The sequence below is a fragment of the Microcaecilia unicolor genome, chromosome 2 (assembly GCF_901765095.1).
Source record: "Microcaecilia unicolor chromosome 2, aMicUni1.1, whole genome shotgun sequence".
Taxonomy (NCBI): domain Eukaryota; kingdom Metazoa; phylum Chordata; class Amphibia; order Gymnophiona; family Siphonopidae; genus Microcaecilia; species Microcaecilia unicolor.
Genome location: NC_044032.1, coordinates 480,859,746 through 480,873,560, shown reverse-complemented (window position 1 = coordinate 480,873,560; position 13,815 = coordinate 480,859,746). Strand labels below are relative to the sequence as shown.

At 43.9% G+C, this 13,815-nt stretch overlaps 1 protein-coding gene across 1 annotated transcript in view; it reads left to right on the top strand.

Moving 5' to 3' along the window:
* The window catches only part of RNF212 (ring finger protein 212), a 548,782-nt gene that overhangs the window by 52,771 nt on the left and 482,196 nt on the right, over window positions 1–13,815 (top strand). The window lies entirely within an intron of this gene.

The window sequence follows — 13,815 nt, the reverse complement described above, 5'->3', positions numbered from 1 at the left end:
CTTAAAATTTATATTTTTTGAGGGAGGAAGGTTAATCGGTAATTGCAGCCGGTACAGTGGTAACTTAAAGGAAGTTGCTGCAGAGGGTTCTTCATCTGTTCTTTTAACTCCACAAACTCTTGTAATTTCCTGGGTTCAACAAATAAGTAATCAGGAAATAAAACACAAGGGAATCGCTCTAGGAAGGTCCCACCTAGGGCAATGATTCTTGGCTTAAAAGCCAAGAGTTTCAACCTCCTAGTCTGCGATTCCCTTGATATGTCAGGAAATATATTTATCTTTGAACCCAAAAGAACTATCAGCCATATGTCGGAAATACAATTTCAAAACATTGTTCCTATCTAAATCAAAGGCAAAAGTCACTAATAATATAACTCTATATACAGGGTATTTTTGGAAAATGTATCTTTCTCAAGTTATTTTTCCTTAATTGGTTCTCCAGAAGTTCCAATTTTTTTTACAAAAAACATAAATTGTCCTTCATTACCAGATTAACTGATTTTCATAGAGAAACCATTTCCTAAATCAAAGTCTTTATTTTTTTATCTTGGACTTCCACTTTGTTAGATAAGTATTGATATAATCACATATTTATTCCTAAAAAATTTTTGACATCTGAAGAAGAGAGTTATTCACACTGCAGCACTTCCCATAGTGCGTCCATTGTGACATTGTTTGGCTTCACCAGGTCCAATTTCTCCACAGAAACTGCTCCAGATATCTTCGGGGGGAAGAGCTCATTCTCCAATCCCCCAGTTGGTTTATTATCCGGAGTCAATGCTGCACCAGGACCTCCTCGGATCACTTGAAAATCCTAACCCACTTCGGGCGTTTCCACTGTCGACCTCCATAGCGAAGCGTTACTGTTTCCGGGTCTTGGAGAGGTCATGTCAACAGGGAGACTCAAAGTCACTCCCTCTCCACTGAGATTCAGCAATAAAGCCTTGCTGTTCCCTGAAGCAGGAACCAATATCCCCGACGTTGTGACCCCGAATCTCTCCAAAGTAGACTGAGAAGTGGTGGGAACCCCAGCCGTGTTCGAGGAGGGCAACACAACACCATGGCTTTGCCTTTCTTCTTCCCCATTCTCTGGGGAGCGCGCCTACTTCTTCAGGTATTCTGGTGTAAAACAGGAACTCAACTAACGTACATCCTCCCTCGACGCCATCTTGGATCCTCCAGTTTGGGACACTACATAAGTACATAATACCATACTGGGAAAAGACCAAGGGTCCATTGAGCCCAGCATCCTGTCCACGACAGCGGCCAATCCAGACCAAGGGCACCTGGCAAGCTTCCCAAACGTACAAACATTCTATACATGTTGTTCCTGGAATTGTGGATTTTTCCCAAGTCCATTTAGTAGCGGTTTATGGACTTGTCCTTTAGGAAACCGTCCAATCCCTTTTTAAACTCTGCTAAGCTAACCGCCTTCACCACTTTCTCCGGCAACGAATTCCAGACTTTAATTATACGTTGGGTGAAGAAAAATTTTCTCCGATTTGTTTTAAATTTACTACACTGTAGTTTCATCGCATGCCCCCTAGTCCTACGGTAGTATTTTCTAAAAGCGTGAATAGACGCTTCACATCCACCTGTTCCCACTCCACTCATTATTTTATATACCTCTATCATGTCTCCCCTCAGCCGTCTCTTCTCCAAGCTGAATAGCCCTAGCCTCCTTAATCTTTCTTCATAGGGAAGTTGTCCCATCCCCGCTATCATTTTAGTCGCCCTTCGCTGCACCTTTTCCAATTCCACTATATCTTTCTTGAGATGCGACGACCAGAATTGAACACAATACTTAAGGTGCGATCGCACCATGGAGCGATACAACGGCATTATAACATCCTCACACCTGTTTTCCATACCTTTACTAATAATACCCAACATTCTATTTGCTTTCCTAGCCGCAGCAGCACACTGAGCAGAAGGTTTCAGTGTATTATCGACGATGACACCCAGATCCCTTTCTTGGTCCGTAACTCCTAACGTGGAACCTTGCATGATGTAGCTATAATTCGGGTTCTTTTTTCCCACATGCATCACCTTGCACTTGCTCACATTAAACGTCATCTGCCATTTAGCCGCCCAGTCTCCCAGTCTCGTAAGGTCCTCTTGTAATTTTTCACAATCCTGTCGCGATTTAACAACTTTGAATAACTTTGTGTCATCAGCAAATTTAATTACCTCGCTAGTTACTCCCATCTCTAAATCATTTATAAATATATTAAAAAGTAGCGGTCCTAGCACAGACCCCTGAGGAACCCCACTAATTACCCTTCTCCATTGTGAATACTGCCCATTTAACCCCACTCTCTGTTTCCTATCCTTCAACCAGTTTTTAATCCACAATAGGACATTTCCTCCTATCCCATGACCCTCCAATTTCCTCTGTAGCCTTTCATGAGGTACCTTGTGAAATGCCTTTTGAAAATCCAGATACACAATATCAACCGGTTCCCCTTTGTCCACATGTTTGTTTACTCCTTCAAAGAATTGAAGTAAATTGGTCAGGCAAGATTTCCCCACACAAAAGCCGTGCTGACTTAGTCTCAGTAATCCATGTCCTCGGATGTGCTCTGTAATTTTGTTTTTAATAATAGCCTCTACCATTTTACCCGGCACTGACGTCAGACTCACCGGTCTATAATTTCCCGGATCTCCCCTGGAGCCTTTTTAAAAAATGGGCGTTACATTGGCCACCCTCCAATTTTCCGGTACCACGCTCGATTTTAAGGATAATTTGCATATCACTAGCAGTAGCTCCGCAAGCTCATTTTTCAGTTCTATCAGTACTCTAGGATGAATACTATCCGGTCCAGGAGATTTGCTACTCTTCAGTTTGCTGAACTGCCCCATTACATCCTCCAGGTTTACCGTGAAGTCAGTAAGTTTCTCCGACTCGCCCGCTTGAAATACCATTTCCGACACCGGTATCCCACCCAAATCTTCCTCGGTGAAGACCGAAGCAAAGAATTCATTCAGTCTCTCCGCTACGTCTTTGTCTTCCTTGATCGCCCCTTTTACCCCTCGCTCATCCAGCGGCCCAACCGATTCTTTTGCCGGCTTCCTGCTTTTAATATACCGAAAAAATTTTTACTATGTTTTTTTGCCTCTAATGCTATCTTTTTTTTCGTAATCCCTCTTGGCCTTCTTTATCTGCGCCTTGCATTTGCTTTGACACTCCTTATGCTGCTTCTTATTTTCAGACGGTTCCTTCTTCCATTTTCTGAAGGCGTTTCTTTTAGCCCTAATAGCTTCCTTCACCTCACTTTTCAACCAGGCCGGATGTCTTTTGGACTTCCTTCTTTCTTTTCTAATTCGCGGAATATGTATGGCCTGGGCCTCCAGGATGTTATTTTTGAACAGCGTCCACGCCTGTTGTACTGTTTTTACTCTCTCAGTTGCCCCCCTCTTTGTCTGGTTTCTCCTCAGAGGCCTGTCTGATATGGGTAACCCTTCAGCATAGCCCTCTGAGTCATTGAAACACGGAAGCCCCTCCACCACTTACAAGGTAGTGTCCCTTCGGAGGGGTCTGTATGGAATCGTGTCACTCTTTAGGATTCCAGAGTCTTGCTATTCTTTGGGGTTCTACATGGAGTGTTGCTACTCTTTGGGTTTCTGTCAGGTACTTGTGACCTGGCTTGGCCACTGTTCGGAAAACAGGATACTGGGCTAGATGGACCATTGGTCTGACCCAGTATGGCTACTGTTATGTCTTACGTTAGGAGCCTGAGGCTCAAGCTGCGGTGGTAAATATTTGCATGGTGAGCACGCCTAGGCCTTCTAAAGCCTTTCCGGTTCATGAGGCTATTCAGGAGATGATATCGGCACAGTGGTCAGAGCCGGATGCGCCTTTAAGGGTGGTCAAGGCTATGGGCCGTCTTTACCCAGTGCAAGGCAGTCAGGCCGAGAAGTTTGAACTACTCCGCGTTGATTCTTTGGTGACGGCAGTCACTAAGAAAACTACCCTTCCTGTTGAAGGGGGGGGGGGGGGTTGCATTAAAAGATATGCAGGATCGCTGTCTGAAAGGCACGCTGAAGCGTGCCTTTGAAGTCTCAGCTCTGGCCCTTAAAGCTTCCATTTGCAGCTCTAATGCAGCTCGAGCTTCTCTGGATTGGCTTCAACTGACTGCTGATCAGGAACAGGACATGGCTTCCGGTCCTTTGGTGGCCGTCTTCAAGATGGCGCCGGCTCTGGCGTACCTAGCGAACACATTGTATGATTTGGTGTGTATTTCTGCAGAGCTCATGGCCTTGGCAATCACTTCTTGCAGATTGCTTTGGCTTTGACGTTGGGCTGCGGATATGGCGTCTAAGCAACGCATTACCAAATTGCCCTTTCAGGGTAAACTTTTGTTCGGAGAAGATTTGGAGAAGATCAAGGACTTGGGAGATTCCAAGTCTCAGCGGCTGCCGGAAGAGAGATCCAAAGCTTCGCCTCAGGTAGGCACCACGAGACCTCGGTTTGGAGAGGTTAGACGCTATCGACCGGGTAGACCTTCTTTGTCCTTTCAATGTCCTCGATTTCAGCAGCAATCTTCCTTTCGTGGCGGCAAACGAGGTTCAGGGATGGCCTCCCGACAAGGAGCAGCCGGTCCACTCCTTGGAGTTCAAAATAGGGGGTCGGCTGACCCATTATTTCCAAGAGTGGGCCAGGATCACCTCAGATCAGTGGGTTCTCGAGGTAATAAGGGAAGGCTACAAAATAGAGTTTGCTGCACAGGTTTTAGATTCTTTCTTGGAGTCCTGGTGTGCTACTTCTATCAAGCGAGCAGCAGTGTTGACTGCTTTAGGAAATCTTCTGAACATCGGAGCTGTTTTGCAAGTGCTGACTCCAGAAACTTGCACAGGTTGCTATTCCATATTTTCGTGGTTCCAAAGAAAGGAGGTTCCTTCAGACCCATTCTTCGCCTCCGGAAGGTGAACCTGTTTCTAAGGGTTCACCATTTCCGCATGGAGAGACTGAGGGCGGTGGTCGCGCAGTTCAACCTCAGGAGTTTCTAACAGCACTGGGCCTCAAGAAGACTTATCTGCACATTATGATTTGGCCTCCTCATCAGAGATTCTTGCAATTTGCAGTGTTGGGCCAGAAGTTTCAATTTCGAGCGTTGCCCTTCGGGCTGGCCACTGCACCACGCACCTTTTCAAAGGTGATGGTAGAGGTGGCAGCTTATCTGCGCCAGGAGGGGATTCGAGTTCATCCCTATCTGGACGACTAACTCATTCGGGCGTCGTCAGAATCGGGAAGCCTCCTGGCAACTCAGCATGCAGTAGAGGTTCTTCAATCCCTTGGTTGGGTAATCATCTTCTCCAAGAGTCATCTTCGCCCGTCCCAGACGCTGGAATACCTGAGGGTAGAATTCGATACAGCCCAAGGGTTGGTGTTCCTGCCGGAGGGCAGGAGGCTCAAGTTAGTCGCAGAGGTGAGGAGTCTCCTGTGGCTACCGGGTCCACGAGTATGTAACTATGTTCAAGTGCTCGGGTCGATGGCAGCCACTCTTGAAGTGGTACCTTGGGCCAGAGTGCACATGCGACCGTTAAGTTGTTCCTTTTGATCCTTTTGATCTCCGGTGTCTTAGGATTACTGGTGGAGGCTCCCTTGGTTACATGACCTGGTGGCTCCTTTCCCCCATCTGAGGACGGGGATGCCGTTGGCTTTCCCGTAGTGGGTGGTGTTGGTGGTGACGCCAGTCTGTACGAATGGGAGGGGGGGCTCATTGTCTCTCACGTGTTGCGCAGGTGTGTTGGTCGACGGAGGAGTCCATCTGGCCCATCAATCGGTTAGAGTTGAGAGCAGTGATGAATGCCCTGCTGGCATTTCAGAGCCTTCTGCAAGGGTCTCCAGTGAGAGTGTTCTCTTACAACACAACAGCGGTAGCCTACATCATTCGGCAAGGTGGAACTCAAGAGTCGAGCTCTGCAAGCCGAGACAAGCAGAATTTTGGCTTGGGCGGAGAATCCTATACTCAGTCGGCAACTGCTCAATTCAGCGGAATGGGAGCTGTCGAGCAGTGTGTTTCGACAGATTTGTTGTTGATGGGGCTTGCCGGAGGTCGACCTCATGGCATTGCTTCGGAATGCCAAGGTAGCGAGATTCTTCAGCAGACGCAGGGAGGTCGACTCAGAAGGTATCAACGTGCTTCAGCTGTGGCCGCAGGCGTGCCTGCTCTACGTGTTTCCTCCTTGGCCTCTGATCGGCCGAGTGCTGCGCAGGATCAGTTATCATTGAAGTGTATGTTGACAAGAGTTTCACAAGGCTCAGCCTTGTCCTCTGTACTTTTTTTATGTTTTAACGATTTTTATTGATGACTGTGTTTTAACAGTATATATCATATGCAGTCTTAACATATCCAACCTCTCGCATGCAAATGTCAGTAATCATCCAGAAACATGGAATGCCTTATTCCGTTTACAGTCATCAACATTTTTTATCAACATTTTCTCCCCCCCAAATCCTCTTCTATGTAATCTTCAACAGTTGATCACCATGCATCATTATATTCCCCCGCTATGAACCATTTAACTTTAACAGTTTGTAATAGGTGCCCCATCCGTTACACAGCACACAGCTAGTTCCACAGCTGTATGGCAACCATCCCTAATGCCTGGGGAATTCCTCACAATCGTGGGTTGTCAATCATGATAAGTCATATATCCCCTCCCCCCTCCCCCTCCTGTAGGCATGCTCGAACCTTAGCTCTTCCCCTCTCCTTCATTCCCCCATAGGAGCCCATTGAGCACTTGGCTACGTGCTCGTGGTGATATCACATTTATGTAGTTTCCCCATACACTCAAGAACCTCATTTGCCTTTAAGGCGTCAGTCGCGCCCCTCTCGCTTCCCATAACATAAGTTGGTGCATCCTATTCCGCCAATACCAATAGGAGGGAGGCATGTCCATTACCCAATGGTTCATGATACGTTTTTCCCCCACTATGCAAGCTTTACTCAGAAACAACCGTTCCCCCTGAGTTCCTGCCCCCCACTGTCCAGGAATACCTAGCAACATTTTATCAAAGGTAAGAAGTATCCTATACCCAAGTACCTCTCATGCAAAGTCACCTATTCTCCACCAAAAGGCTTTAATGGGTCTACACTGCCATATACAATGCGCAAGAGTTGCACCTCCCTGCCTACATTTTGGACAAGCATCAGTCTCTGTCACTTGTGCATGAAATGCCCTTCTGGGAGAGAGGTAGGCCCTATGTAATATTCTGTATTGACATTCTTGTAACTCTGCACTATATACCACCTGCGGTATTCCCCTTATTGATTGTTGTAGGTGACGGTCAGAAATTGGCCTTTGAATTTCGGCGCCCCACTTTACTGCTACCTCCATCACCTGCCTTTCTGGTTGCCCTTTCTCTAATTCTCTAAAGAACCATGATACTGAGACCTGTCCCAACGCATCTCCCTCTAAGAACTCCTTTACCTTTTCCCAAAACTGAGTCCTCTGTACTTTTTAAACATCTGTTTAAAACCAGTTTGCTGTTTATTATTCTGCCTGGATGTACGTTTCAGACTTTATGCAGACATTACATTTTTTTTCTTGTGGAGAATTCACTTTATGATGCCATCCAGTGTTTAAGTTTGTGTTTAAGAACGATTGCTTCATTCCTGGATGCAAGAGAACAGATTTAAATTGAACATGAAACATACTCAAATTTTGTTGTTTCATAATTTGTCTGATACTGATTTACATTCTGAAGTGATTGTGACTTGTCATCATTCCTATCGTATCTGAAATTAATAGAATGCAATACAGTAGACATTTTGTATCTCACACTTTTCCAGTAAGAGTTCTGTGCAATTAACAGGTAAAGAAGCTAGGTGTACCTAGGAGTTTACTCAGAATTGTTGTTGTCTCATCATTCTTTTATTTTATTTTTTGTTACATTTGTACCCCGTGCTTTCCCACTCATGGCAGGCTCAATGCGGCTTACATGGGGCAATGGAGGGTTAAGTGACTTGCCCAGAGTCACAAGGAGCTGCCTGTGCCTGAAGTGGGAATCGAACTCAGATCCCCAGGACCAAAGTCCACCACCCTAACCACTAGGCCACTCCTCCACTCCAATCAGGCACAAATACAGTATACAATTTAAAAGATTTTCTTTAAATTAAGATTGATCAGAAGTCTAAAATATTTTTTGTCTCCAACCAATTTTAGGTCTGTTGTACAATCTTTTGCGATGCCTTTACTGAATTATTTTAACTCGTATTTGGGGTTACAATCTGGGCATGCCCATCCATAAGACATAATTGGTTTGTGCTGCCAAGGGGTTACATACTTTCTGTGGCTGAATAAATGGGGTTGTGGCCACAGAAAAAGTGATGAGCACTAGACTAAAATAATCATGTGGCTGGCACATTTAGGTGTCTATTAGTGTATGCTTGCCTACAAAAATGTCATTTGGGCACTTAAATCGCATTCTACAAATATGCACTGTGCCTTTTGAGTGCCTATTTGTAAAGGGACATTCACATGGGCAGGGCAGTCATCCTGTTTAGAAGGAATGAATCTATGGAATCTTAGCGGACGTTGGGTGGCGATGCCAGTATTTGGAGAATAAAACTGGTGCAGGGCAGACTTCTACTGTCTGTGCCCTGATCGTGACAGAATAGATATGGAGGGGCTGGAGTGTAAATTTTAAGGGGCTTTGTTGGCTTCAGAACTGTTAGTACAGGAACAATGCTGGGCAGACTTTTACGGTCTGTGCCCTGAGAAAGGCAGGAACAAATCAAACTCTGGTATACATAGTATTACATACCACGTAAAATGAGTTTATCTTGTTGGGCAGACTGGATGGACCATTCAGGTCTTTATCTGCGTCATTTACTATGTTTCTATGGAATCTTACAGAATACTGTATGTTGCCCATGTGCCTAAATGCACACTAATATGTTGTGGACCTGCCCCCCTAAGAATCATCCTCAAAAGTGACCAGAATTCTCTCTGCTCCTGAGTCTGTGAACACTGCTGTATTCCCAGTTGACCTTGAGCGTGGATGATCTGTAGTTTTTAGCACTTGCCACCTGAGCCACTGGCATGGCCCGTGTATTGGATTGTAAATGTTTTGGAAATAGAAAAAATATATTTATGTTTAAAATCCACAATAATAAGTTCCTGAAGCTTTTTTTTTTTTCCTCTCCCTAAAAATGTCTTAAGTCATTACTCTTACTACTGAATGTTTTGGAATGTTGACATGGTCCCATGCAGATTCCTTGTTACATGGTGCTGATGACTGAGGTCTTTAAAGGAAAATAAGTTAGAGAAGGTGGCTGGGTAGAAATGAGAAGAACACAGTGAAATAAGTGTTTTGAATGAATCTAGATTCATTAACATCAAAAACTGGTAGACTATTTTCATTAGTGAAAACTTGGATTTCTACAAGCAGCTGCCTTTCTAAATGAAAATCAAATAGAAATTTTCAGAACTCGAGGGTAGTGTTTCCCAAGTCCGATCCTGGAGTACCCCTTGCCAGTCAAGTTTTCAGGACATCCAAAATGAATATGCATGAACTTGATTTGCATATATTGCCTCCATTTTATATTCCAATCTTTCATGAATATTCGTTGTGGATATTCTGAAAACCTGACTGGGAAGGGGTACTCCAGGACCGGACTTGGGAAACACTGCTGTAGACTATCTGGCATGTGACAGCCAGCAAGGGATTCCATTAGCCTGGATCTTGACCTGGATCTGGTCAGCAGGTAGCACAGTGATTGATGACATCACAGAATATGTCACAGTCATGGAGCAGTTTTAATCCTGTTGTGACACATCAGTTACTTGTTGCTATGAAGCCTTGAGCCTTTTAAATTTGTCTTCATTTAGTTAGTGCTGTGTGGGGGAATGCAAATCTTTACTTAGTTTTGGTAAGTAGAATATAAACAAAGAGCTGAAATGTAAAGGTAGTCTTAATTTTTTAAGGTAATTGGATAAGTATACCAGTTCGTGTTCTTTTTGGAATATATTTGATTGTATTATCATTCTGCTAGAACAGTCCAGACCAATGGATTGAGTCCCCCTATCAGCAGGTGGAGGTACTAAACTATTCCAATGACGAAATTAGTATAAGGGCCAATGCAGTTTGCAGATGATGTTGACCTGGTCTAGTGCAGTAGGTCCTTTATGCCTTATTCTCAGTGGCCTTCAAGGTTGAGCCCATGGGGTTTGAGCCATGGTCCTTATCCTAGTAAAGTGTAGCGGAATGTTTCTCTCTGCAGCCCCTGGCTGTAGCCCATGGGCTTTAGCTTGGTGAGGCTACTAGTAGGGAATCCTACGCTGTCCTGCCAGTTGTGGGTGTGTTTGTGTGTGTGTTTTGGGTTCCCATCCCCTCTCTTCTTTGCATAGTTCCCTTTTTCAGATTGTCTCAGTGGGAGGCTCTGGAAAGGGTTCTCGGGGGTACCAGGCTTTTGAGCAAACTCTACCCACTGCTGAGAGAGGACTTGGATAAGTGGTTCCGACTGTGTTAAGGTTGATGCCTTGGTCACTGCGATGTCCAAGCAGACAACGATTGCAGTGGAATGAGATTCTTCCTTGAAGATTGCCCATGATGGGAAAGGTGGAACAGCTCCTGAAGAAGGCCTTTGCCGCCTCGGTTGTCTGGATCCAGGCAGCATTGTAAGGGCTTTATTGCCTGCACTCTTTTATACTGGGTGCAGCAATTACTGGACTGTCCTGAAGTGGTATGGTTGGAATTGAGCAGCATTTTTTTTAATTGAAAAGTTAAAATGTAGACAGTTGTTGAGCTTCCATATTTATTAATCTTGGAGGACTCAAACACAGTGACACACACTGGATTCTTGATTTTGCCTGACTCTTCAGGAGTACTGAGATTCCATATCTTGGCTGTTGGTTTCCTCTCACTGGTATCTCTTCTGAAGTGTTCTCTTATTGGATTCTTTTTCATTTGTATACTGCCTGTTTCATTGTTGTATTGACACTTTGAACTTCTATAAAGAAAGTTGAATGTTAAAAAGAATAGTTAAGCTGTACATACAAACCATAAACTGAGCAAAAAGATAGAAATAGTGAACCAATTGTGTGGTAACTGTCCACTAACACTTGTGACACCAACAAATAGGATTATACTTTATGGAAAAAAAAATCCCACCCTCACTAAAAGGACTTTTTCTAGGTTATATCCTGTTATCAGGCAACATTTTTGGCAGAATTCAGTCTGCATCTCACTGAGGTTGATGGTCCCCAGCTGGTTATGGCTGTCGCTGGGTGGCTGATACAACCTCCATTTTTGGCAGAATTCAGTCTGCATCTCACTGAGGTTGATGGTCCCCAGCTGGTTATGGCTGTCGCTGGGTGGCTGATACAACCTCCAAGGCAGTGTTGAGTGAGTGGTTTCCCCTTTCGGTGTCACCAACTTTTACAAATACTCCTCAAAAGTGAAGGACTTCCTGGAGGACCATGTAAACCTTTCCTCCTAAGGTCCTCAGTGACAGAACTAGGGAGAAAGAGGGAACTTTTTTGGCAGGCAGATCCTGGTTATTCAGCACCTCCTAAAGGGCTTGCTTTTTCAGGGAGCATGGAGGCTGAGGGATCTAGGTCCCTCCCACTCTCCTCTCCATGCCTGGTAATGGACTGTGAGGGTCAGCTGAGCCTCTTGTTGGTGTGGGTGGAAGGCAGGCTGTTCTGTTTTGTTATGAGTGGACCCACATCACCTCCGACCAGTAGGTGGTGGAGATGAGTAGACCCACATCACCTCAGACCAGTAGGTGCAAGGGGTACACCTTGGAATTTGCAGAGTCAAAATTTCAGACACTTTTACAGTATCCCCCTGCGTATCCTCCTTCAAGGCATGGGCAGTTGAATCCATGTTAAAGCATCTGCTCATGCTGGGTGTGATGGAACCTGTCCCAAGCTAGGAAGAGGCCATTATTTTTTTGTCATGCCCAAGATGTCCCATCCCCTTCATTGTTTTTGTTTCCCTTCTCTGTACCTTTTTCTTATTCTGCTATATCTCTTTTGAGATGTGGAGACCAGAATTGCACACAGTATTTGAGGTGCAGCCACACCGTGGAGCAATACAAAGGCAGTATCTCATTTTGATTTTCCATTCCTTTCCTAATAATTCCTAGTGTTCTGTTTGCTTTCTTAGCCACCACTGCATGCTGAGCAGAGGACTTCAATTTGTGCTTTACGATGACACCTGAATTAATTTCCTGGCCAGTGACTCCTAATGTAGAACCTTCCATCATAGCTGTAGATCAGGTTCCTCTTTTCTAAATGCATCACTTTGAACTTCCTCACATTAAATGTCATCTGCCATTTGGATGCCCAATCTCCCAGTCTCGTAAGGTTCTCTTTGTCGTTTTGTGATTTAAAAACTTTGAATACTTTGTGTCATCAGTAATTACCTCACTAGTTATTTCCATATCTAGATCGTTTATAAATGTTAAAGCAGCATCCCAGCACAGACTCTTAGAGGACCCCACTATCTTAATCCACATGACTTTCCAATTTCCTTAGGAGTTCATGAGGTACTTTGTTAGGTGACTTTTGAAAATCCAAATACACAATATTAACAGGCTTACCTTTATCCACTTGTATGTTCATCCTTCAAAGAAATGTAGTAGGTTGGTGAGGCAATATTTCCCTTGACTAAATCCATGTTGTAATTGTCTCATTAATCCAAGCTTACGTATATGCTTACTAATTTAGTTTTTTTATAATAATCTCTACCATTTTGCCCACCACTGATGTCAGGCTCCCTGGTCTATAATTTCCCGGATCACCTCTGGAACCTTTTAAAGGTAAATTGTGTATTACTAACAATAGCTCTGCAAGGTTATTTTTCAGTTCTACCTGGTACTCTGGGATAACATCTGGTCCAGGCTATTTGCTAGTCTTTTTAGTTTAGCAATTTGAACCATTACATCTTCTAGGTTTATAGAGATTTGTTTGTTTCTCTGACTCATCAGCACTGAATATCATTTCTGGCACTGGTATTTCTCCCAAATCTTTCTCTTTGAAGACTGAAGCAAAGAATTTGTTTAGTCTCTCTGCTATTGCCTTGTCTTCACTGATTGCCCATTTTATCCTTTGGGCATCTAGCGGTTCAGCCAATTTGTATTACTGACTTCTTGTTCCTAATATACCTAAAAAGGTTTTTTGTGTGTGTTTGCCTCCAGAGTAATCTTCTTTTCATAGTCTGTCTTCCTTATCAATGCGCTTTATATTTCACTTGCTATTCTTTAATACTGTTTCCTATTATTTTCAGTCAGATCCTCCTTCCATTTTCTGAAGGATGTTCTTTTAGCTCTAACAGCTTCCTTTGCCTCACTTTTTAACCATGCTGGCTGTCGTATGGCCAGCCTTCCATCTTTAATACATGGAAAATATCTGGCTTGATCTTCCAGAATGGTATTTTTGAACAACATCCACACCTGATATAAATCTTTTGACCGTTTGCAGCTGTTAATTTTTTGGTAAATTAAAAAAAATTTCTCCTCATGTTATCATAGTCTGCTTTTTGATAGTTAAGTGCTAACATATTGGAATTCCTGTGTGTATTTACTCCAGGTATTATATCAAATCCGATCATGTTATGATCACTTATCAAGTGATCCCAGCACCATTATCTTGTGCACCAGATTATGTGCTCCACTTAAGGAGGTCTAGAATTGTTCCCTCTCGTTTGTTCTTGAACCAGCTGCTCTGTAAAGCAATGCTTGATTTTATGTAGGAACCTTACCTCCCTAGAATGCCCTGATAATATATTTATCCAGTCAATAATGTGATAATTGAAATCACCCATTATTATTGTTTTCCACCTGTGAGAATACTAGCCCT